Raw genomic sequence first — 23633 nt, 5'->3', positions numbered from 1 at the left:
GAGATGGCAGTGTGGTTGAGAGTTTGGATAACTAGAAAGATGGTGATACCATTGACATTAATAGAGAAAATGGGAGGAAAAATAATGATCTTTGTTTTAGGATGTTAAGTATGGAAAATCTAGGGACATCCACTGAGAGATGTCCAATAGACAGTTGGTGATGTAAGGTTAGAGGATATTATATACATAAAGAACAATTAGCAGAGAATCAGAGGCAGGGGAGCAATGGAATGTCCTTAGGGAGAGTCCTGTTGACTTGAATATAGTACATGAATGGAGAGTAATAAGACATAAGACTGGAAGATGAGGCATCATTGTAGAGGGTCTTGAATACTTGGCTAAAAATTTGGAATTTTACTAGGTAGGAAATAGGGAGCCACTGAAATTATGCATATAGAAAATATGCATTTAGTCTATACTTGTGCAAAGTAAATTATTAAGGCAAATATATATTAAGTGGCAATGTTTGTTCTTATAAGGAACATACATGCTTAAAGGCAATACAGTATTTCCCAGGGTATGCCCTTTGTCAATTATAGCATTTTAAGTCATCTTTAGCAGAGTGGTTTGTACAAGCATGACTCTATGGTTTTACATTCGAAGGCATAAAAGATCTGTATAGTTGAGTAGCAAGTTGCCAGCAAAACTGTGTCAGGAAGATATTGTAGCTAAAGCTTACTAAATCTTCCTGGTATATGGACCTACAGATTCTGTGACTGACACTTTAACATCCCTTAAGGGATATTAAAATGGAGACCATGGTTCTAAAGACTATCATTTCTTCCTTCTTAATCTGCAAATGGACAAACAATGTTGAACAGTCATTTATCTGTGCTTGTTGAGGAAAGTCCTTTTTTTACATGCTAAGTATCTCAAGGAGATTTTAAGAGGCAATCAGTAAGAAAGTGATATAAGTTAAAAGATTATTTCATTTGTTTTAAAACAGTCTAAGAATTGTGTCAGTGAAAATGCTTTTTCCTTTACAATTAGGTTTAATCTGTCAGGTTTAAATAGCTTCTCCTTTTGACTTCCCTATTTATATGAGTGGCAATATCATTTACCCAGTCTTGCATACAAGAAAATTCACCATAATCTTAGCTAGTATTTACATAGCACTTTAAGATTTGTGGAGTGATTTACAGACATTATCATATTTTATCCACATCAGAAAAGCAAAAAGGTCATTCTGTAGATAGAGCACTGGGCCTGAAATCAGAAAGACCTGAGGTCAAATAGAGCTTCAGTCATTACCAGTTTTTTCTATGACCCTGTACATGTTACTTATCCTCTTTATGACTCAGTTTCCTCATCTGTGAAATAGAAATAATAATAGCACTTACCTCCCAGTGTTATGATTATGAGAAAATATTGGTAAAACATTTTGTAAATGAAAGCTTTACATAAATGTTAGCTTTTAAAATAACTCTGGGTGAGCAGTACCATCATAATACTCATTTTACAGATGAAGAAACTGTGGCTGATAAAAAATAAATGACTTGCCCAAGGTCACATACCTCATAAGTGTTTGAAGTCAAATTTGAAATCAGCTCTTCTTGACTCCAGGTCAAGTTACTGTGCCACCTAACTCCCTCTAGAGCAGCATCTATGAGTCTCCCTTCTCTCTTACCCCCAGCATGTAATTGCCATCTCCTCTTGATCTACCTCCATAAAATCTCTCATCCTCTGGTATACACTTAGTTCCACTACCCTAGTTTAGACTTTTCCTTATTCCTAATGTCTCCTAACTTTCTCTTTCTCTCTCTCTCTCTCTCTCTCTCTCTCTCTCTCTCTCTCTCTCTCTCTCTCTCTCTCTCCCATTTTTAGTCCTCTTCCATATATCCAGTAAAATACTTTTCTTTGTGTATTAGTTTGACAACATATCTTTATTTGGAACAAAAAACTAGTTGATTACCTCTCATGGATGTATTCCTTATGTTAGAATAGCCTTTTTAATATGAAAGGCTCAGGTCATTTTGGAATCCCTCACTTCTGGGCATTGCTAAGTGGTGCAGTGGATAAAGCACTGGCCCTGGATTCAGGAGGACCTGAGTTCAAATCCAGCCTTAGACATTTGACACTAGCTGTGTGACCCTGGACAAGTCACTTAACCCTCATTTCCCTGCAAAAGAAAACAAAATTCAACTTTAAAGGAGAAATAACGGATTGCTTTGGGGGGCAGCTAGGTGGTGCAGTGGATAAAGTACTGGCCCTGGATTCAGGAGGACCTGAGTTCAAATCTGGCCTCAGACACTTGACACTTACTAGCTGTGTGACCCTGGGCAAGTCACTTAACCCTCATTGCCCTATAAAAAGGGGGGGGATCCCTCATTTCTTACCTCTGCATTATCAATCTCAAGCATGTGAAATATGGTGTTGTCAGTATCTGCTTCTCTCTAAAGAATAGTCATCAACTCAGTTAATTTACTCTTTTGGCTTACCTTCCTATATCATGAACACACCTCTGGATGTCAATATGTGACTTCCTATGGGTGATCATCATTTTACATTTTTTTTTTTTGTGAGGCAATTGGGGTTAAGTGACTTGCCCAGGGTCACACAGCCAGTAAGTGTCAAGTGTCTGAGGCTGAATTTGAACTCAGGTCCTCCTGACTCTAGGGTCGGTGCTCTATCCACTGTACCACCTAGTGGCCGCTATCATTTTACATTATTAATAAGTACTTGATCTCACAAAGGAAGAAACAGAAACAGGTTTCAAAGATATGATAAAGAACATAAAAATGCTTCACACTTGTGCCTATAGGTAGTCAAGAAACCCTGCCTCCCTCTTTACAGCAGGTCTTTATCTCTCCTTAGTACATGTATAGTACTTTTGAATTTACTTCATTAATGTGGAGAGCAGGTTCTGACTGCAGTTGTCCTTCATTGTGGCCTCCCTCTCTGGGACATATATTTAATAACTCTTTTATTTTTTGTTTTTAATTTTCAGTACCATATCATTATGTATAGTATATATAGGAAATGAATTTACATTATGTGCGGAAAATCAAATCTTGCAAATGGCAAAAATAAATAAAAATATTTTCAAGAAGATATTAAAATATCAGACCCTTTTGACCCACCCTGTATAATGCTCTCAACTGAGAGTACTGAAGTGAATGAGACCCCAGTGATGGGGCAAAATTAAGGCTTATTTCTTTACACTGGTGTCTCTGTGACTTCATGCACATCTTCCTACCTCATTGCTTTATCCCTGGCTTCTCACCCATGAAAGATCCATCTTTCCACTCTGACTATTCTTTTTTTTTTTTTTTTTGAGATATTTTATTTTTTCCGTTACATGTAAAGATAGTTCTCAACTTTTGTTTATACATGCTTTACAATTTCAGATTTTTCTCCCTCCCTCCCCTCCCTCCCCCCTCCCCTAGACAGCAGGTAATCTGATATAGGTTATATCTATATATCTCTATACATATACATATAGATATATATATACACACACATATATATACACATAATAACATTAATCCTATTTCTGCATTAATCCTGTTACAAGAGAAAGAATCAGAGCAGTGATGCAAAACCTCAAAATAGAAAAAAAAACAACAGCACCCAAAACAAAAGAAATAATATGGTTCAATCAGCATCTATACTCCACAGTTCTTTCTTTCTTTTTTCTTTCTTGGATTTGGAGATCCTCTTCTATCATGAGTTCCCTGGAACTCTTCTGTACCATTGCATTGGTGAGAAGAATATAGTCCATCACAGTAGGTCAACACTCAATGTTGATGATACTGTGTACAATGTTCTTCTGGTTCTGCTCATCTCACTCATCATCAGCCCAAGGAAGACCCTCCAGGTTTCTCTGAACTCTTCCTGCTCATCATTTCTTACACCACAATAGTATTCCATTGTATTCATATACCACAACTTGTCCAGCCATTCCCCAATTGATGGGCACCCCCTCAACTTCCAATTCCTTGCTATCACGTAAAGAGCAGCTATAAATATTTTTGTACATGTGGGTCCCTTTCCCCCTTCCATGATTTCTTTGGGCAAAAGACCTAAAAGTGGGATTGCTGGGTCAAAGGGTATGCACAGCTTTATCGCCCTTTGGGCATAATTTCAAATTGCTCTCCAGAATGGTTGGATCAGCTCACAGCTCCACCAACAATGCATTAGTGTTCCAATTTTCCCACAGCCTCTCCAACATTTATTATCTTCCTTTTTTGTCATTTTAGCCACTCTGATAGGTGTCAGGTGGTACCTCAGAGTTGTTTTAATTTGCATCTCTCTAATCATTAGAGATTTAGAGCATTTTTTCATATGGGAATAGATAGCTTTGGTTTCTTCATCAGAAAACTGCCTGTTCATAATCCTTTGACCATTTCTCAATTGGGGAATGACTTGGATTCTTATAAATTTGATTTAATTCCCTATATATTTTAGAGATGAGGCCTTTATCAGAAGCACTGGCCTCAAAAATTGTTTCCCAACTTTCTGCCTCCCTTCCAATTTTGGATGCATTGCTTCTGTTTGTACAAAAATTTTTTAATTTAATATAATCAAAATCATCCACTTTGCATTTTATAATATACTCTATCTCATGTTTGGTCAAAAACTGTTCTCCTTTCCAAAGATCTGATAGGTACACTATTCCTTTCTCTCCTAATTTACCTATGGTATCACCTCTTATGTCTAAATCATGTATCCATTTTGACCTTATTTTAGTATAAGGTGTAAGATGTTGGTCTAAGCCTAATTTCTGCCATACTATCTTCCAGTTTTCCCAGCAGTTTTTATCAAATACTGAGTTCCTATCCCAGAAGCTGGAGTCTTTGGGTTTATCAAACACTACATTACTAGCGTCATTTACTACTGCATTTCCTGAGCCTAGCCTATTCCATTGATCTACCACTCTATTTTTTAGCCAGTACCAGATAGTTTTGATGACTGCCGCTTTATAGTAAAGCTCCAGGTTTGGTACCGCTAACCCACCTTCCTGTGAATTTTTTTTCATTATTTCCCTGGATATTCTTGATTTTTTGTTTTTCCAGATGAATTTTGTTATTATTTTTTCTAGCTGTATAAAATAATTTTTAGGTAGCCTGATTGGTATGGCACTGAATAAGTAAATTAATTTAGGCAGTATTGTCATTTTTACTATATTAGCTCTGCCTATCCATGAGCAATTGCTATCTTTCCAATTATTTAGATCTGATTTGATTTGTGTGAAGAGTGTTTGGTAGTTGTGTTCATAGAGTTCCTGGGTTTGTCTTGGCAAGTAGACTCCCAAGTATTTTATATTACCTACCGTTACTTTAAATGGAATTTCTCTTTCTATCTCTTGCTGCTGGACTTTGTTGGTCATGTATAGAAATGCTGATGATTTATGTGGATTTATTTTATATCCTGCTACTTTGCTAAAGTTGTTAATTGTTTCAAGTAATTTTTGACTTGATTCTCTAGGATTCTTTAAGTATACCATCATATCATCTGCAAAGAGTGATAGTTTTGTTTCCTCCTTGCCTATTCTAATTCCTTTAATTCCTTTCTCTTCTCTGATTGCTAAAGCTAACATTTCTAGGACAATATTAAATAATAGGGGTGATAATGGACATCCCTGTTTCACCCCTGATCTTATTGGGAAGGCCTCTAATTTATCTCCATTGCATATAATACTTGCTGATGGCTTTAGGTAGATACTGTTTATTATTCTAAGGAAAGCTCCCCCTATTCCTAAACTCTCTAGTGTTTTTATTAGGAATGGGTGCTGTACTTTGTCAAAAGCTTTCTCTGCATCTATTGAGATAATCATATGATTTTGGTTGGTATTCTTATTGATGTGGTTGATTATGTTAATAGTTTTCCTAATGTTGAACCAGCCCTGCATTCCTGGTATAAATCCCACCTGGTCATAGTGTATTATCCTGGTGATCACTTGCTGTAATCTCCTTGCTAATATCTTATTTAAGATTTTAGCATCAATATTCATTAGGGAAATTGGTCTATAATTTTCTTTCTCTGTTTTTGCTTTGCCTGGTTTTGGTATCACCACCATATTTGTGTCATAAAACGAATTTGGTAGAACTCCTTCTTCACCTATTTTTCCAAATAATTTGTATAATATTGGAATTAATTGTTCTTTAAATGTTTGGTAAAACTCACCCGTAAACCCATCTGGCCCTTGGGATTTTTTCTTAGGGAGTTCATTAATAGCTTGTTCAATTTCTTTTTCTAATATGGGTTTATTTAAGGATTTTATTTCCTCTTCAGTTAACCTGGACAGTTTGTATTTTTGTAAATATTCATCCATTTCATTTAGATTGTCAAATTTATTGGCATACAGTTGGGCAAAATATTTCCTAATTATTGCTTTAATTTCCACTTCATTGGTGGTAACATCACCCTTTTCATTTTTGATACTGGTAATTTGGTTTTCTTCTTTCTTTTTTTTAATCAAATTAACCAATATTTTATCTATTTTATTGGTTTTTTCATAAAACCAGCTCTTAGTTTTATTGATTAATTCTATAGTTTTTTTTGCTTTCAATCTTATTGATTTCTCCTTTAATTTTCAGGATCTCTAATTTAGTGTCTAATTGGGGATTTCTAATTTGTTCTTTTTCTAGCTTTTTAAGTTGCATGCCCAATTCATTAATCTCCTCTTTCTTTTTCTTATTCATGTAAGCATTTAGAGCTATAAATTTTCCCCTAAGCACTGCTTTGGCTGCATCCCATAGATTTTGGTATGTTGTCTCATTATTGTCATTCTCTTGGATAAAGTTATTGATTGTTTCTATGATTTCTTGTTTGGCCCATTCATTCTTTAGAATGAAATTATTTAGTTTCCAATTGATTTTCATTCTACTTTTCCCTGGCTCTTTCTTACATGTAATTTTTATTGCATCATGATCTGAGAAGGATGCATTTACTATTTCTGCCTTTCTACATTTGACTATGATGTTTTTGTGCCCTAATACATGGTCAATTTTTGAAAATGTGCCATGTACTGCTGAGAAAAAAGGTATATTCCTTTCTATCCCCATTCAATTTCCTCCAGACATCTATCATGTCTAACTTTTCTAGTAATCTATTCACCTTTTTCACTTCTTTCTTATTTATTTTTTGGCTAGATTTATCTAATTCTGAGAGGGGGAGATTCAGATCCCCCACTAGTATAGTATTACTATCTAATTCCTCTTGTAACTCATTTAACTTCTCCTCTAAGAACTTGGATGCTATACCACTTGGCGCATACATATTCAATATTGATATTACTTCATTATCTATAGTACCTTTAAGTAAGATGTAATTTCCTTCCTTATCTCTTTTAATGAGATCTATTTTTGCCTGCACTTTGTCTGAGATAAGGATTGCTACCCCTGCCTTTTTTACTTTAGCTGAGGCATAATATATTCTGCTCCAGCCTTTTACCTTTACTCTGTGTGTATCTCTCTGCTTCAAATGTGTTTCTTGTAAACAGCATATTGTAGGTTTCTGGTTTTTAATCCACTCTGCAATTCGCTTCCGTTTTATAGCAGAGTTCATCCCATTCACATTCACAGTTATTATTACTGACTGTCTATTCCCCTCCATTCTATTTACCCCCTTTGTACTTTTCCCCCCTTCTTTCACCCTATTCCTCCTCACCGACGTTTTACTTCTTACCCCTGCCTCCCCCAATCTGCCCTCCCTTTTTATCACCCCCCTCTCTTTTCTTTACCCTTTTCTCCCTTGCTTTTGTCCTCCCTTCTATCAGTCCCCCCCTTTCCCTTCCCCTTTTGTTTCCCTAAAGAATGAGTTAAGTTTCTTTATCCCAATGAACGTATATGTTATTCCCTCTATGAGTCAAATCTAATGAGAATAGGGTTGAAACCATGTTCCCCCCTCCTTTCTTTCCCTCTATTATAATAGGTTTTTTTCCACCTCTTCATATGATATAATTCATCCCATTCCACCTCCCCTTTCCTCTCCTCCCCATAGACTCCCTTTTTATCCCCTTAATTCTTTTGTATCATCACATCAAAGACAATTTATATTTATACCCTCTATATAAAGTCCTTCTCTCTGCCCAAATACATTTACAGTTCTTAAGAGTTATGAGTATTATCTTCCTGTGTAGGGATATAAACAGTTTAACCTAATAGGGTAACTTTTTTTTTTTCCCCTCTGTTTACCTTTTTAAACTTCTCTTGAGTCTTGTATGTTGAGATCAAATTTTCTATTCAGTTCTGGTCTTTTCACCAGGAAAGATTGAAAGTCCCCAATGTCATTAAATGTCCATCTTTTCCCCTGAAAGAAAATGCACATTTTTGCTGGGTAATAGATTCTTGGCTGCAATCCAATCTCCTTTGCCTTCCGGAATATCATATTCCAAGCCTTGCGGTCCTTTAATGTTGAAGCTGCCAGGTCCTGAGCATTCCTGACTGTGGCTCCATGATATCTAAATTGCTTCTTTCTGGCTGCTTGGAGTATTTTCTCCTTCACCTGATAATTCTGGAATTTGGCTACAATATTCCTTGGAGTTTTCCTTTTGGGGTCTCTTTCAGGAGGTGATCGATGGATTCTTTCAATGATGATTTTATCCTCTGATTCTATGATATCAGGGCAGTTCTCCTTAATAATTTCCTGGAATATGGTATCTAGATTCTTTTTCTGGTCATGGCTTTCAGGCAGTCCAATGATTCTCAAATTGTCTCTCCTCGAGCTGTTTTCCAGATCAGTTGTCTTTCCAATGAGGTATTTCACATTTTCTTCTATTTTTTTCATTTTTTTTATTCTGCTTGACTGATTCTTGGTGTCTCATGGATTCCTTATCTTCCAACTGTCCCACTTTAATTTTTAAGGCATTGTTTTCTTCAGTGAGATTATGCACCTTTTTTTCCATTTGGCTAAGTGAATTTTTTAAGGTATTGTTTTCTTCAGTGAGATTATGCAGCTTTTTTTCCATTTGGCCAAATGAATTTTTTAAGGCTTTGTTTTCTTCAGCTTCCTTTTCTAAGCTGCTGATTCTTTTTTCATAGTTTTTTTGTTTTGCTTTCATTTCTCTCCCCATTTTTTCTTCTACCTCTTGCAATTGATTTTTAAAATCCTTTTTGAGCTCTTCCAAGAAGGCTTTTTGTTCTTGCAACCAATTCACCTTCCCTTGTGAGGCTTCAGATGTAGCCAATTTGAGGCTATTGTCCTCATCTGAGTTTGTGTTGGCTTCTTCCCTATTGATACAGAAGCTCTCAATGGAGAGGGCTCTTTTTTGCTTCTTACTCATTATTGCAGCTTATTTATTTATTCTTTAATTTGAGGTCTGCTCTGGGGGCACCAGGGTCCCTGTTTTGGGCTTCTTGTGCAGGTGTATAGGTGCTGTGTGACCGGGCTTTTACTCTGAGGCCTTTATGGTGTGTGAAGATGCCCCGCCCTGCACTTCCTGTCTGATTGGGATCGGCCAGCCAGGCGCCAGACCCCGGCGTCTGATCCCGCAGTTCGTGGCCCTCTCGGCTGGTGCAGGTAAGTTTTTCCACTGTCCTTCTTGGCCACCAGATTTTTGAACCAGGTTCCGGGAGCCTCAGTTGTTCGGCTGTGGCCCGCAGCTCCTGCTGACTTGCCCCGACCCCCTTGGCGCTGGGTTGCTGCCCTGCGCTGGGCCTCCCTTTTGCCCGAGTCAGACCGACCTTTACCTGAAGTCTTCTAAATTATCTCTGGTTGGAGGACTGTGTCTCTCTGTCTCTTTGCAGGTTCTGTAGTTTCAGAATCCTTCCAGAGGCTTGATTTAATGTTCGTTTTGAGGGAACAGAAGGAGAGCTCAGGCAGCTTGCTGCTTCCTCTCCGCCATCTTGGCTCCGCCCCCCACTCTGACTGTTCTTAATTACACTTTGAGGCACTGGTTCCTTATTGGTTCCTAGCTTCCCTCTCCCATTAGTATTCTACTGATCTATTGATAATGCAACTCCCTTTCTTTAAAACCAGTGACTCTGCCACCTGTTCACTCACCATCATTATCCAACTTGTCAGTATGACTGGGTACTGACTGTTTGCTTTCTTCTACAAGAGACATCATCAGGTTTGAGGAAAATGGATCTTGGAGGGAAGGCAATAGGTGCCTACTCAACATTAAAGCTTGTGTGGAATAAAATAGCCAGGTCTAATGTGATAGGGGGATATTCTAATTTTTCCATTTTCTTAGGTCCAGAGTCAGATTGCTTCTGCATGATTTAAGATTTTATGTTCTTGCAGAGTATACATCCCTACCCTCCATAAACAATGTTTGCTCTGATGTTTATGAGATTCTTCTACTTTTCTTGATTCTTTGGGGGTCTAATTTTCTTAGTGTGGTTAGCCCTCCCATGTGTTTCCTCTTTCCCAAACTCCAGGTGCTTCCTATTATTTCAGCGTCTTCCATTGTGGTCCTTCATTAATGCAAAATGCTCTTCATTCCCTTTTCACAATTGTTTTCTCATTCTTTTTTCTTTTGTGGAAACAGGATCATAGCTTTCTAATTAGCCAATTGATGCTTCAAAATATAACCTGACATAAATTGATGGAGAGACAAAGCTAGTGACTACTCACACATGGGGTAAGTAGTGAATGCACTCATATTCCCATTTTACAGATGAGAAAACAGATTCAGAGAGATTAAAAGATTTAGCCAGGACAAATAGTAAATGCCAACTAACTACTTTTTCTACATTACTATGACTTTCAGTCAGATTTCCTAAATTCCAAAATAAGGGATTTCCACATACCTGAAACTTCATATTCAGGCTCCACTCTCTACAGACTGTGATAACTAGCTAAAAAAAACTTACATTTATATCTTCACAATTAATGTAGTCAGTAGGCCAAGGCCCATTCACACCTTCCCCTACTCTCTTGCTACAAGGTATCATTTTAACTGCTTTATACCTTCTCCATATAGGAAAGCACTGTAATTTTTTCAGTTAGTAAACTGACATTTATTTAGTTATTACTTAGTGCTCAATACCAAGTACTAGGATAGTTATAGAGGAAGGATTATGGTATACTTAGGAGCTTACCAGCAAGCTCTTCACCAGTGAAGAAGTTAGTTCTTCCCCATAGTTCTTTGTTCTTAATCTTGAGTTGAAGACTGATCTTTCACGAAACGACTCAGCCTCTTTTTCCCCCTAGTAGTAGAAGCTAAAAGTATGTTCTCTGAGGAACACTGACTTATGAGAGAGAGAGAGAGAGAGAGAGAGAGAGAGAGAGAGAGAGAGAGAAAAGAAATACACACACATATACTTGACATTTACATATTAATTTTTGTCTAGCAAAGGCAAACAGTATGATGGCAGTGTAGTGCAATGGAAAGATGGATTTGCAGTCAGGCTCAATAAATTTTAATCCTAGTCTCATTACTGAATAATTGTGTATCTAGGCAGGTCCCTTAATCTTTTCTTCAGTTTTTTTTTTTATCTACAAAATATAACTAAAATATTGAGGATTATAGATAATGATATTGAGGATTGGCAGGCTTTGTTAAAGAGTATGACTTTTGGAGAGTTAGCAAGGCATAGTAGAAAGGGAGCTACTGTTGATGTCAGAAGATTTGGTTTCAAGTCCTCTCTCTGACTTATATTGCAATATGTTAATTGAATCTGGCTCGTGAATTTATAAATCCCAAAGAACAAATGTACATAAATTTAACTTCTGAATTATCTAGCCCAAGTAGTTCTCCAAGATTATAAGTTGCTGTGAAGGTGATGATATTCATTCTTTTAGATCATTTCCTGACTCACATTTCCTATACTAATGTAATAGAAATCCTAGTCCAGTGGCATCTTGTATAAGTACAAATATTCATAAATAGTTTTTTAAAAATGAGTTGTACTTACTTGTCTGTGCTATCCATGAGATAAAAATAATTCTTTTCTTGAATTACTTTGTTTTTGTGTTTGTACAATTTTATTTTTTAATCTTATTAATATACAGGTATTGGCACATTTTAATTCAAACTAAATGGAGAGAGCTTTCCTAAAATCTATGAAAGTGGAATGTCAAGAAGTCCACAAAATGTGAAAAACTTAAAGTATTAAAAGAGAAGGCACTTCACAAAATGTGTCCACTAAAACAATTCATGTGTCAGCTTATATCCTTTATTTTACAAATGAAAGTGAAAATCTGATTGGACTAGAAGGACATAAAGAAAAATGTGGACACAGCTGGTGGAATAATAGTATAAAATGATATTTTAAGTGATAAGAGACCTAGGTCATTTATTTTGTAATGACCTAAAAAGGCTGCTTAGTAATAACTTGTGTTCCACATGAGGGAAAAATAAGAGGTCTTAGGATGGTGATAATTATAATAATAACAAGATTAACCCCCTCGGTCCCTTTTCCCACCAACAGCAATTTTTTATTTTTGTAAATTTGTTCTGGGAAAAAAAAATGACAACCAAACCAAAAAAACTTGCAAAGTCACTTTTTGCCCTAAAGGGATCAAAACATTTTTGTTCTTTTGGGTAGAGTTTTGTGAAGTAAATAATTAAACAAAGGGAAAATACTCCCAGAGTCAGTGAACTAAAAAAGTTGTTACATTTATCATTTTCAATATTTAAGTTATGAAGAAGTCTAGTATGTTATGTAGTTAGAGGTAGATAACAGGCCAAATAGTTCTCATGGAATCAAATAATTTAGGATCTGTTTTATCAAAGAGATTGTATACTCCTTCATTCTCATCCAGGTTAAAGTTATAATCAGCAGCAGAGGTAAAGAGAGTCATAAAAGGAGAAGCACATCTGAAGACATTAATTCATCAATGATATCACCACTAATATATCATGAGGGTTTGTCTGAAAGTGGTGTCTGCTGACGATGTTGACCTCTGGTAAGGGTTTGTTGTTCAGGTAGATTCTGGGTCTATGTATTAGGTTTCTGTGGAGTCCCTGGAGTAGAGACTTGAGAAGGAGGTTGTGTGTGGTCATCAGGCGGGGGAACAGGAAAAACCACAGACTTAGAGGAACTGGATTTTTTATTAATCACATGGATTAATAAAGCCATTCACATGGGTAGGTCCTGAGTGACTCTTTAGATTGATCTGGTATTTCTTTTATCCAATCTGACCCATTTCAGCAATTGGCACATCCAGCTAGTACCAGAAGGTGCTTAAGTTGCAAGAAGTATATCTACATTAAAATAATTACAGTTATCTTCATGAGTTGTATAAGAAAATCTATTGTTAATGGAGTCATCCATAATGCTTTTGATACTTTGCTGTAGCCATAATTTCTGTTGATCAATTTCTCTCTTAGCTCCAGATCTATAATTCCTGCTTTGAGATATCTCAATTTATCAATAACTTCCTTTGTATTACATCCAGCACCTACACCTTTCCACTGGATACTATTTTTGGACTTTTTTAATTAAATAAAGTCCTTCAAAAATGTTGGTAATATCATAAATTCTTCTTTATTGCCTGACAGCCAAAGTATCTACAGCTACCTTGAGATCCAGGACCATATCCTTGGCCTCCTGAAGCAGAAACAGAACTTGGTGGTGAGTAGCCCCAGGCTCTTCTCTTGAATTACTTAAGTCACTATATTTTATTTTGGTCTCGAATACTTATAATTTAGCCCTAAGGAATTGGGGTTTTGTTAAGTTGCAATCCCCACTAATTCCCAGAGGATACATATCTCTCCCTTCCCTCTGTCTCTTGTAGAGGTCTTTCTCCTTTAAGAGACAATGGGACAGATTTTTAGCACCATTACAAAAGATTAAAATAAGGCATTAAGTTTCCCACTGATTGCTTGTGGCCACACTTTCAACTTGAGAACCATTATACTATTTCTTAGTCTGCTAAATGATAGGATTGAATAATATTTTATGAACTCAACTTAATTTTGCAATATGTTAATTGAATCTGGCTTGTGAATTTATAAATCCCAAAGAACAAATGTACATAAATTTATCTTGGATGTAGAACACTCCTATAATTTTGCACTCATTTAACAAGCACTGTAACACTGTGTAAACCAATGAGTCAGCATGATGTCTAAAACATTTTAAAGCCAGAATTTATGTGGTAGGATAGTAAGCTAATTTCATAAAATAATCTCCCTCCCCAGTCTTCTATAAGTACAATTTAATTAAGATTTCTGGTACTTAGGTATATACCAAAAGGTGCTTGGACACTAATTGACTGAGCTAGGCATATTGCTCCCCCTTCCTTTAGCTCAGCATGGAGAAGCTTGCCTTTGCCTAAGAAAAATCCATAAGGAATGGGGTAGATTCACCTTTCATCAGCAGGAATTCATGTTAAATCCTGAGTGCCGAGATTCACAGTCAGAGTTCAGTAAAGAACAGAAAAGGTGAGGAAGTGAAGCAAACACCTTTAGCCATTCTATGACCAAATGAAGGGAAAGGGAAAATGAATGTACTCAGATCTGAGCAACGTTTATCTAGTGTGGGGGCTGGGGCTGAGGTAGAGAATATATTTGCACAAAGAAAGTCCCATGATTCTCATATGGTGATACTTGTTTGACATGCCTTTCTGTGCACACAAAGTATACTCTAGAGGTAGACCTTTCTTTTAATTTGCTAAAGTTGCACAACTCAGAATTTCACATCTCCAATATCAGTTTAGGAACAATTTCTCCTTGAGTTAGCCTTATCATATGCTATTTTAAAATATCCCAGTAAAAGAGAGTGAAAACAGTAGTTGACTAAAATAGAAATCTATTCTGTCAGATGCTAAAAGCATGCTCTAACTACACTGGAAGAAGACCTGCTGGGTAAAAGCTGTTTAGGTTCATATGTGAATGAAGGAATTGTTTTGAGAATATTTGAGTTTCTATTAACTTTATTTGTCTTATCACTGTTGAGACTACAGCAATAATTGCAACAGGTCTGGGTAAAAACCACAAGTCTTAGGAGACTAAAGGGACCTCTCTGATCATTGAAAGTAATTTATCTCAGTAACTTCTGAACATCATTTCTCCTAATAATTTGGTTAGATTTTGCTTTTGTTTTCAACCAATGTATTAAATTTTGTGTGCAAAATACTCTAAGAAGAACAAATCCTTCAGGCTCAGCTAATGGAAAACAACACCCAAAACAACAAAACTTTAAGGAAAGAACTTCTTTCTGCCTTCATACATTTGGGGAAAATATCTTGGTTCTACTGTTATGCTACTACTGTGATTAGGAAAGGGATGTTAAAATACATAATCAAAATGTCAGCATTTCATACTGGGATTCACATAAGGGAAGTGAAAGCAGCTCAGCCTTTGGTGGAAGAAGTCAAACACTATTGACAATAGCCCATTCAGTAACTTCCTGTCTGGATATTAGAATGTTGGTGTTCAATTCATGGTGAAAAAAATGGTCGTAATATTGCAGTTGCAAAACTTATTGCTTTTTCTTGGAAGGGGGGAGAGTCAGAGGCAGGAAGAGACATTAAATGGATAAAGATGTAACTAGAAACATACAGAATTAAAGAGATGGAGAGCATTATAGAGTATTATTAAGGGGCAGATAAGTAGTGAGGTGGATCGAGTGCCAGGCCTTTAGTCAGGAAGACTCATCTTCCTGAGTTCAAACCTGGCTTTAGACACTAGCTGTGTGACCTGGGTAAATCACTTTATCCTGTATGTCTCAGTTTCCTCATCTGTAAAATGAGCTAGAGAAGGAAATGACAAACCACTCCAAGATCTTTGCCAAGAAAACCCCAGAGATGGTCACAAAGAATTGGACAAGACTGAAAGATGACTAAAAACAACAATAAAATCTTTCCATGGTAGAACAGTAAATGGTGAAGAGCCTTGTTACCTGGGTAGTTTTATCCAGGGTGGGGTAGAGGTGGGGTCTACATGGGAATTCCAATGTTCTTCAGAAAGTTTTGTATATTGAATTACTGAATATGAGACTAGTGTATGAAGGAGATCCTTTAGGGTCACATTTTGCTTTATTAAATCAAAAGCTTTTTAACAGTCAAAAAGTAATTATGTGAATTAAGATGTCATATTTGTATTTCACCTTGCTGAAAAGATAACCACAAAATTCCATTTTATAAGTGTTAAATTCAACACTGAACAGGAAATCTGTTCAATTACAAATAGCTAATAGTGAATAACTAATTAGCAATAATAAGTAACCATCAAAGTACTAAGAAGTACATTTTAAACATCATAGTCCTAATTCAAATGTGTATAAAAAATTGCATTTTGCCCTTTTGAAAATTCATGTTTCTCTTTATTTAAACTGTCTTCAACTTCTCTATCTTCTCTCAATTTGTACCTAAGGTGGCACTATTACATGTGTCCTTTCTTGATTCTTTCTTAGTACTCCCTGCTTCTTGATATTAATTATTTTGTATGTAGTTCATGTATACTTATATTTCTATACTCCAAATCCAATATATGCTCATTCCTGGCAGATACTTTTGTGTTTTTTGTTGTATGCCTGGAGTCTAGCACAGTCCCTTACACTTTGAAAGTGCTTAATGAATGTGAATGGGATTAGATTCCAATTCTGTCTTGTTCTTTAACTAAAATTACTATTTCTAATCTGAACTTCATGTTTCCTTTACCTTTAACCTAGATATTGATTCTATTAATTAAACTTTTCTACCTCACACTTCATTTGGTTTATCCTTTTCTCTCAATTGCCCTTTATACACTGTTTCTTGTTCCCTGCTTAGCATATTTGTCTACCCTTTGGAACCAGAGTTTGATTTACCAAGTGCCTTTGCTAACATTCCCATGTGAAGCTTTGATTATCATAGTACATATGTCCCAGGAGGTACCATATGTTACATCAATCTTAGAATTTTGACAATGAAATGAACAAAAAATGTAGTAAATTTGGCAGGTATCCATTATAGTACCAACTCTAGAGTTTCCATTGCAGGGAGACTTAGCAGGGCTGCTAAAGATTAAAGAGTGTGATGTGAGTTTGTGAACTAATGCTTAAAAGAGTGAGAGTAGGATCATTTATAAAAATCAATTCAGATTGAAAGAATAACTTCAGGATGTCCATAACTACCTTTTGAACATCTAGATATTTGAATGTCTGCCAATACTGTCTATTTGGAAATTAATTCTTTATTAATTCTTTACCTTGGACTCACATATGCCTCCTGTCTCCAATCACTGCATGTCTCCAGCTAATGATAATTTTCTATTGACCATTGGCTTTATAACTACCCTTAACCTTGTATTTGGCCCTTTGTTATTGAAACTATGATCATTTCCATTTATTCACAGAATCTAAGAATTGGTAGGGGCAGCTAGGTGGCACAGCAGATAAAGCAGTGGCCCTGGATTCAGGAGGACCTGAGTTCAAATCCGGCCTCAGACACTTGGCACTTACTAGCTGTGTGACCCTGGGTTAGTCACTTAACCCTCATTGCCCTGCAAAAAAAAAAAAATTGTTAGGGAGCTCAAAGCTCAAAGTATAATGCAGACTATACTTAAAAAAAGAATTGTCTCTACAATAGCCTGGTAAGTACTCACCTATCTTAGCTCAAAGATTACCATTGAGAGAGAAGGCATATCTTTCCAGGTAGCTCATTGTGACTTTGAATAATCTAATTCTGAAAGATACTTTTACTCCCTATATAATGAATCAAGATAAGTTGCTCTACAACTGCCAGCTATCATTCTTTTTGTGTGTGTGTGCATTAGGTCTAAACGTTAATTACTTTTTCCTCTTGCATGGGAAATTACTTTACATATCTGAAATAGCTATCAAATCCTATCTGTGTCTTTTCTAAACTTCACTATTCAAATTCTTTCAAATGATTCTCAAGTATGGTGAACTCTAAGAAAGTCTGTGAGTATCTTTGTAAATCATCCTTAGATGATTTACAGATTATTAATGCATTTCTTAAAATCTAAATCCTAGAATTGTGGGGGCCATGTCTAGTCATCTGCAAAAGTGTTTTGTTTCTGGTTTGATGGGACCTGATCTTTGCTGATGTGGCCTGCACAGGACTGTACTCCACACTCACCCAGATGCAACAGATTTTTGCTGCCATTGTTGAAGTTATTTTGGGCTGGAAAATTGTTTCACTCTGTCTTTTTGTGGTTTCTCCTGCTCCAAGAATTGTCTTATGTGATTATTTAAAGCTTGCAGAGGGATTTTGGGAAGGGCTTAGGTGAGAGTGGCTGCCTTTTTCTACCATCTTGTCTCTGACAACCATCCCTCATTTCTCTACCAGGCCATCACAGTTGTGATGATTGTACTCCCTTTCTCATCTTGATCCCTTAGTGAAAAATTTCAGCTTTACAATGTTTTATTCTCTTCAGTTCACTGTCCTGTTATTCAATCACAAACGTTGCCATGATAAAGCTCACTGTGGAATTATTCCTACAGTTCACTGCCTTTATTTTTTAAGTTTGCTGAAGAACAAATCTGCAAAAAAACCCCACATCTGTGGTGATTTGGTTCCCTACAAATTTATGTTATATAATCTCAAATGGCAGGGACATGAGAGGCAATACAGATTAAGAAGAATTAGGAAGTATATGCAAAGAGCTACACAAGAAAGACCATAACATCACCAATAACCATGATGGTATGGTGGTTAATCTAGAACTAGACATCCTAGAGAATGAAGTCAACTGGATCTTAGGAAGGATTGCTCACAATAAAGATAGTGGAAGTGATGAAATTCCAGCTGAGCTATATAAAATCCTAAAAGATGATGCTGTTTGGGACAGCTTGATGGCACAATGGATAAAGCACCAGCCCTTTATTCAGGAGGACCTGAGTTCAAATCCACCCTCAAACACTTGACAATTACTAGCTGTGTGACCCTGGGCAAGTTACTTAACCTTCATTGCCCCACCAAAAAAAAAAAAAGATGATTCTTTTAAAGTATTACATTCAATATGCTAGCAAATTTGGAAAGATAAACAGTGGATAGGAAAAGATCAAATTAAGTGTTAATTCAAAGAAGGAATGAGAAGGAATGTATAAATTACTAATGATTGCACTTATTTCACATGCCAGGAAGATGATGCTTAAGCTTCTCCTAGCTAGTAATTCTGGAGCCATGATGGTGGAATGAGCAAGGAATCTGCTGGAGCCCTCCGAATTTACTCTGCAAACAACTTGAAAACTATTGAATTACTTTAAGAGCAGGGAAACAGCTTACCAGCACAGGAGAAAAGGTCTGTCTCACTGGGATGGGGGGGAATAAGGTTTGAGAGCAGCAGCAGCCAGCATCATAGAAGGGTGTCAGGCTCCAAGCCCTGGGCAAGCTACCAGTAAAGACACTAGTCTCCTGCAAGCCAGCAGCCCCTGAAGCAAACCAGCAGTCTGGGCACAGTAAGGGCCCACCCTAGAAGTCCCACCCCAGCAAATACCAACAATGATACCTTGCCATTATTGCTGACCCATTAGTAAGGCCCCATCTTGGGGCAGACCAAAAACAAGATCCTCCCCTAGATCCAGCCAACAGAGAGGCCCGGTTTACATAACAACACAGTAGCAAGGTTCAACCACAGGGGCAGGCCCAAAAAGAACTGGAAGAGCACAACAAGCAAAATAGAAAAGTAATGGGAAAAGAAATGAGAGTAAAGCAAAAGAATCATGAAAAAAGAGTCAACAGCACAGAAAAAAATGTAAAAAATTCACTGAAGAAAATAATTCCTTAAAAATTAGAATTTAACAAGTAGAACACAAGGACTCCATGAGGCATCAAGAGAAGATAAAACAAAATCAATAATTTTTTTTAAGTAGAAGAAATTGAAATTTCTTATTGGAAAAACAACTGACATGGAACATAGATCTAGGAGAGGCAATTTAAGAACTATTGGACTACCTGAAAGCCATGATTAAAAAAAAAAAAGCCTGTGCAACATCATTCAAGAAATTATCAAGGAAAACTACCCCGATATCTTAGAATCAGTGGGAAAAATAGAAATTGAAAGAATTCACCAATCACCACCAGAAGAGATCCCAAAAGGAAAATTCCCAGGAACATCATAGACAAATTGTAGAAATCACAGATCAAAGATAAAGTACTATAAGTAGCCAAAAAGAAACAATTCAAATATTGTGGAAGTACAGTTACTATTACACAGGATTTGACAGTTTCCACATTAAAGAACCAGGAGGCTAGGAATATGATATTCCAGAAGGCAAAGGAATCAGGATTACAAGTAAGAATCACCTACCCAGCAAAACTGAATATAATCTTTCAGGGAGGAAAAAATAATAACAAAACAGAGGATTTTTCAGCATTCCTAATTAAAAGTGCATAGCTGAATTAAAAAAAATGACCTCCAAATACAAGACTCAAGGGAAACATTTAAAAACAGTAAAAAATGACACAAGAAATAGAAAATTAATTAAATGGTTTACATTTCTACATGGCAATGTAATATTTGTAACTTTCAAATTTTATTTTTATTTTACCTTGGAAAGAGTATCTCCACTGAAAGGTCAAAGGGGTGAGAATCTGTTGCGGACCTGCTTGGGTCAGCAAGCACAGAGATCTGTTGTAGGCCTCTGCTGTGAGTCCAGCAGCTGTTTCTGCTTTTGCTGCTCCTAGACTGCACTTCCCTCCCACCCAGGTAAGTCAGACCTTTCCTGCTGTGCTGGTAGATTGTTTCCCTCTTCCTTGGTGAGTTCAGAGGCAGTTTTATGTCAGTTTAGAAGGGAAATCTGGGAAAACTGCAGTGGATTCCTTCCTCAATTGGCCATCTTGACTCTGGAATCATTTTTCAAATATAAAGAGACCTGATTCAATTTATAAAAATACAAGTTACTCTCTATGACTGATGGGATGATGTACAAAAACAAACAAAATAAATAAAAAATAATAGAAGATTGCACTGAAAGGAGGGGGTGAGAGAGAATGGGGTGAACTATCTCACATAAAAGAGGCATGAAACTATATGCAGGGGAAAATGAGGAAGGACTGCCAAAGCAGTTGTTGTTCCCTCTTTGTGCCAACTTTGATGAGAGTAAGGTTTAATCTTTGCCTATCTTCCCCTACATTATGATGGTATATTCATTTATTTATTTATTCATGTATTCACTCACTTATTTTTTATGAAATAATTATTTTATTTATTTAATTTTGTGTCTCTTGTGTATGTGTGTGTGCTAATAACCCCATTCAGTTTCTCCCTTCCTACTACTTCCATGTAATTTCTATTTTATTTTATTTTATTTTCTATGGTGTTATATCATCAATGTCACCTTATGATCGCACCCTCTGTCTACATGTACTCTTTCTAATCATTCTTATGTTATATCTTTTTAGACTTGCAAATATTATCATTCCTTAAATATTACCTTATGACCACCACTCTTTATATATACTTCTAATTGATTTAAAAATTACTTTTATAATAAAGTTATTGGGAATTACAAATATTTTATCATACAGAACTAGAAATAGTTTAACCATATTAAATTTCTTACAGTTTTTCTTTCTTATTTCTTTTTAAATTTTTATGTTTCACTTGAACCTTGTATTTGGAAGTCAAATTTCCCATTCAACTCTGGCCTTTTAATAAAAAATAAAAAGCTCTAAATCCCTCTATTTTGTTAAATGTCCATTTCCCCCCGTGAAAATATATATTCAATTTTGCTGGATATGTAATTCTTGGTTGTAAAGCTAACTCCTTTGCCTTCCAGTATATTATATTCCAAACCCTGTGATTCTCTGGAAGCTGCAAAATCCTGTGTAATTCTGACTATAACTCCATGATATATGAATTGTTTCTTTTTGGTTGCTTATAATACCTTTTCTTTGATCTATGAGTTTTAAAATTTGGCTATGATGTTCCTGTGAGTTTTCATTTTGGGATCTCTTTCAGGTGGTGATTGGTAGATTCTTTCAATATCTATTTTGCCCTCTGATTCTAATATTCCAGGGCAATTTTCCTTGATAATGTCTTTAAAGATATTGCCAAGGCTTTTTTTTTTTTTTTTTGCTTTTCTGATTTTGTTGTACTACATCTTGGTGTCTTATAGAGCCGCTACTTTCCCTTTGTTCCATTTTAATTTCTAAATAATTATTTTCTTCATTGACTTTTTTGTAATTTTTGCCCATTTGGCCAAATCTGTTCCTTAAATTTTCCTCAGTAATTTTTTGTATTTTTAAATTATTATTTTGTATTTATTTTTCATGGTTTTTCATCACTTCTATCCTTTCCTCCACTTCTCTAACTCAATTTTCAAAGTCCTTTTTAAGCTCTTCCAGGAATTTATTTTGAGCCTGAGAAGAACTTTGTACTTCTCTTTGATGGTTCACCTGTAGTCATTTTGTTACTGTCCTCCTCTATATTTGTGTCTTGAGATTTCCTTTTATTGAAGTAGCTTTGAATAGTCAAACTTTTTTCATTGTTAGTTTTCATTGTTTTGTACTCATTTTATGTCAGCCAAGTCATGGAAGAGCAATCCCTTTGATATTCAGGCCCTGTGGTGGCAACTGGCTGCTGTGTTGTTATGGAAACCTGTTACTCTGTTAACAAGCCCTTGAATAGTAATTTTGTTGCAATCTGCTAAATCCCTGGGGCAGATTTTACCTTGGAAAGAGTATCTCCACTGAAAGGTCAAAGGGGTGAGAATCTGTTGCTGACCTGCTTGGGTCAGCAAGCACAGAGATCTGTTGAAGGCCTCTGCTGTGAGTCCAGCAGCTGTTTCTGCTTTTGCTGCTCCTGGACTGCACTTCCCTCCCACCCAGGTAAGTCAGACCTTTCCTGCTGTGCTGGTAGATTGTTTCCTTCTTCCTTGGTGAGTTCAGAGGCAGTTTTATGTCAGTTTAGAGGGGAAATCTGGGAAAACTGCAGTGGGTTACTTCCTCAATTGGCCATCTTGACTCTGGAATCATTTTTCAAATATAAAGAGACCTGATTCAATTTATAAAAATACAAGTTACTCCCTAACTGATAAATGGTCAAATGATATAAACTTGCAGCTTTCCGACAAAGAAATCAAAGCTATGTATAGTCATATGAAAACATTCCCTAGATCACTATTGATCAGAAAAATGCAAATTAAAGCAATTCTGAGGTACCACCTCACACATCAGACTGGGTAATATTAGGTAATAAAGGAAAGTGATTAATGTTGTAGGGGATATAGGTAAATTGGAACACTAAAGCAATGTTGGTGCAATTATGAGCTAATGCAACCCTTCTGGACAAGAACTTGGAATTATGGCAAAGGGTTATAAAATTCTGCATTCAATTTGATCCAACAACACCACTTCTATGATGGTATCCCAAAGAGATTAAAAGGGGGGGTGATGTAGCTATATGTACAAATATATTTATAGCAGCTTTTTTGTGGCACATAAGAGTTGGAAATCAAGAGAATGTCTATCAATTCAGGACAGGCTAATAAAGCTGTGGTATATGATTGTGATGGAACATTATCATTCTATAAAAAATGACAAGATAATTTCCAGAAAAACCTAGAAAGACTTAACATGAACTGATATAAAGTGAAATGAGCAGAACCAGGAGAATGCTATAAACAGTAACAGCAATATTGTATGATGAAAATTATAAATTATTTAAGTATTCTCAGCAATACAATGACCCAATACAATCCCAAAGGAGTCATGATGAAGTATACTATCTGCCTATGGAGAAGAACTGATATCATCTGAATACAGGCTAAACCATGCTCTTTTTCATTTTCCTTTTTTAAGTCTTCCTATACAAAATAACCAATATGGAAAGGCTTTACATGACTACA

General features: G+C 36.2%; 1 pseudogene; it reads right to left on the bottom strand.

The window, feature by feature from the left end:
- Nucleotides 1-12587: 12587 nt before the first annotated feature.
- Nucleotides 12588-23633, bottom strand: part of LOC122747360 — a 32382-nt pseudogene continuing 21336 nt past the window's right edge.

Source organism: Dromiciops gliroides, chromosome 1 (assembly GCF_019393635.1).
Source record: "Dromiciops gliroides isolate mDroGli1 chromosome 1, mDroGli1.pri, whole genome shotgun sequence".
Taxonomy (NCBI): domain Eukaryota; kingdom Metazoa; phylum Chordata; class Mammalia; order Microbiotheria; family Microbiotheriidae; genus Dromiciops; species Dromiciops gliroides.
Note: the sequence above shows the minus strand (reverse complement) of the source record. Positions and strands in the feature narration are given on the sequence as shown.